The 3,654-nt window shown below is 39.6% G+C and overlaps 1 long non-coding RNA gene across 1 annotated transcript; it reads left to right on the top strand.

Moving 5' to 3' along the window:
- The first annotated feature begins 38 nt into the window (after window positions 1–38).
- On the top strand, window positions 39–2,485 carry LOC148395037 (uncharacterized). The gene is made up of 2 exons (XR_015859374.1): window positions 39–128; window positions 619–2,485. It is a non-coding gene; the product is annotated as an uncharacterized LOC148395037 (long non-coding RNA).
- Window positions 2,486–3,654: the final 1,169 nt, after the last annotated feature.

Below are 3,654 nucleotides of genomic sequence, written 5' to 3'. Positions count from 1 at the left end.
AGGACGAAGGGGGCGGTATGGGGGCGGCAGTCCGAAGTCAGAAGTTGAAGGGGGCGGTAGGGGGGCGGCAGTCCGAAGTCTATGTAATCACTACGTAGACAGCATAGACTACAAAAGCAAAAACTCAGGTTTGTAATTTCAAGCTTGTAATGTTCAGAATTTTATCTTATAATACAAACCGCATTCTGGCAGTCAACATCATCTTGAGTTCAAGTCAACATGAAATTGGGGACTCGCCAGAACGCGCCGTGTTGTGTTGTGTTGTGTTGTGTTGTGTTGTGTTGTGTTGTGTTGTGTTGTATTGTGTTGAGCTGGTTAGGGTGGTGCATTCACTGATATATATTGTTACGAATGTACATATATGACTTTGTACCTGTGTGTGCATGTGTGTGGGCATATATGCGTGTTCGTGCGTGTGTCATTGTGTGGGTGGCGAGGGTGGCGTGCCTTAGATCACGTCCGCCACCATTTTCTGTGAGTAAATGGAAGAAAATGAATACCTGAGAGGGTAAACTTGCTTTTCATACCTTCAATGTTGTCATTTTTGTCTTTAAGTAGGCCTATATATGAAATGCGATAAAATGCTGTATTTTACATGGTTTTTCTTTTTTGTTCCAGAATAAAGTATGGCCTTGGTACAGCAAACAAAAAAGAAGTGTCGGCGATATAGTGTGGAGTATCTGAAATATGGATTTGTCGCAGCACCACACAACCAACAGCAACCAATGTGTCTACTGTGTGATAGAGTGTTTTCAAATGAAGCTATGAAACCTTCGAGGCTTTTGGAACATTTGAAGAAAATGCACTCTGATAAAGCAGACAAAAACTTGGAATATTTTCAGTCACTCCGAGACAACGGCACTTCACAACAATCTACTGACGGTTTGCGAGCGTCATACAACATCTCTTTGCTGATTGCTAGATCTGGTAAGCCTCATACAATTGGAGAAGAGCTTATTCTACCAGCAGTAAGAGAGGTTCTACACACTGTTGTACACAAGTCACCTGACCAAATTATAAAAGCTATTCCTCTCAGTGATAACTCTGTTCAGAGAAGAATAGATGAAATGGCTGAAAATATTGAAGAAACATTGTGTGACATGCTTAGGACAACAGAATTTAGTTTACAGTTAGATGAGTCCACTCTGCCAGGCAATGAATCTTTGCTTCTTGCTTATGTTCGTTTCGTCAAAGATGAAAGCTTGGTTCAAGAGCTGTTATTTGCAAGACAGCTTGAAACAGACACAAAAGGGGAGTCAGTATTTCGTGTCGTTGATGATTTTTTCAAAGAGAAAGACATCCCACTTTCTAACATTCTTACTTGTGCAACAGATGGGGCACCATCAATGGTAGGTCGTCATCGTGGCTTCATTAGTTTCTTGAAAAAAGCTGTACCTGGAGTACTTACAGTGCACTGTGTAATCCACAGGCAGCATCTGGTCGCAAAACACCTGAGTGGTAGACTACACAAATCAATGAGTACTGTTATCACAGCAATAAATAAAATCAAGGAACATGCCCTCAATTCCCGACTGTTTCAACAGCTGTGCACTGATAATGATGAAGAGTTTGAACGTTTAGTGTTGCACACAGAAGTTAGATGGCTGTCAAAGGGAAACTGCCTGAGACGTTTCTATTCACTGTTTGATACAGTTGTTGAATTCTTCCAAGACTCCAATTCTGTTCTGTGTGATGAACTAAGAAACATGAAGCATGACATTGCTTATTTGGCAGATATATTCACAAAGTTCAATGAAGTTAATTTGCAGCTGCAAGGACATGATGCTAACCTAATTAAAGTCAAATCAGCTATCTCCACCTTCCTGGCCAAGTTACAGTTATTCAAACGAAACATAGCTCGCCATGCACTCTCCCAGTTCCCAAGCCTCTCTGAATTGGATAAGGAAAAAGGCATACCAGACGATGACCTTCAAGTGTATTGTACACACCTGGATGAACTGCACAGAGACATGTCTGAGAGATTTGAGGACATTTTATTGCTTGAAATACCAGACTGGGTGATCAGTCCATTCCTAAATGTCGACGGTGAAGAAACTGGAGTGGCAGAGGAAGAACTGATTTCAATTCAAAATGACATTGAGCTAAGGCCAAAGTTCAAAAAGTCATATCAAGATTTTTGGTTACAAAAAAAAATCTCTGACTGCTATCAAGTGCTGTGGAACAAGGTCAAGATGTACTTTATTGCCTTTCCAACATCATATTTAGTAGAACGGGGCTTCAGTGCAGTCACCTTGCTTCTTTCCAACCAAAGAAACCGACTGAAAATTACTGACCGCGGGGATCTACGACTTCTTCTTAGCGAGTTCCAGCCTGATGTTGAGAAGCTTATGTCCCTGCACCAAGCACATCCATCCCATTAATATTAAGTGTGAGACAATGAAGGTTACTGGTGGAATGTTTATTTACCATTCTATGTTGCTGAAACAGTTAAAACTGCTAAAAAATAAATTGGTTCACAAATACACATTTGTGTTTAACCTTTCTCTTTTCAAATTGCAGCATACCAAATCTGGGGGTGGGGGGGGTGGGGGTGCTAGGAATTCACTGGGGAGCCAAGGGGGCGCTAGCCTGAAAAAGTTTGGGAACCACTGGTATAACCTAACCTTACATCTTGTCAATTGAAATCAATCTGTTTTGCTCAATTACGCTTTATTTTTACCAGTATTGTTGATTTGCAGCAGTTGAGCAGACATGGCACTTTTTTTTCCATCACCACGCTTGTTTATGATGCTGTTCAAGCAGAAGTTGTATTACTTTGTATAGTTGTTCGTTCTCAAGGATGGATATTTGACTCCGGTTTGATGAAACCAACTGACAGTTGTTTGCTGTGTACAAATACATTTTGTAATGTGTTTTCCAATAAATGTATTAATCTGTTTGAATGTGATTGTTTTAGCTTAAAAATGTGATGTAAATGAGAATTATGAAATGGAAATAAAATTTTAGAATGTGAAGTTTGGGAGCAAAAATACAGGATATCTCGAGCCTGTGATGTTAACTGATTATATATTTGCTGCGCAACAAAATTGGCATTTGTTGCTTGCAGGTTTTTATTTTGTGTGTGATGACAAATGCTAAAACATCTGGTTTTAAATACACTGGAATTATTATTATTATTATTACTATTGTTCTTTGCTATAGTCTTAATCTGAATTGCAATGTGCTGCGGTTGGTTGATAAATATAGCAAATAGTGATCGGGTCATTAAAAAATAGCTAAAGGATCTAGTTAAAGATGACACTCGCTGAGATGCTGCTGTACATAAGTATTTTGTTTTTGTTTTATGCTCTCTTGATCAAACGTAGATGCCCCTTCAACAAGACAAAAACTGTCAGTAGACCATCATTGACCGTCCGGGGAACAATGTGGCTTCCCACCCTCACCTCCCCTCTGAACGCCCCTGCTTCAGCCAACGTTCAAGCTTACAAGTCCACCCTGACCTTACATCCCAAATCTTACTTTGTTAAATCTGGCATCAAAGACATCATAGACCCATTTACAACAAATGAAATAAAAAGCAACTATTTTCATTGAGCACCGCAAATGGAATAAAGAGCAATTATTTTCATTGAGCGCCGCAAAGCATCGTCGCTAGTATCAATATAATTTTCACATTAAAAGCATATGATTTAA

The sequence above is a fragment of the Syngnathus floridae genome, chromosome 7 (genome assembly GCF_059516105.1).
Source record: "Syngnathus floridae isolate MCC-2025c chromosome 7, RoL_Sflo_1.0, whole genome shotgun sequence".
In the NCBI taxonomy this organism is placed as follows: domain Eukaryota; kingdom Metazoa; phylum Chordata; class Actinopteri; order Syngnathiformes; family Syngnathidae; genus Syngnathus; species Syngnathus floridae.
Note: the sequence above shows the minus strand (reverse complement) of the source record. Positions and strands in the feature narration are given on the sequence as shown.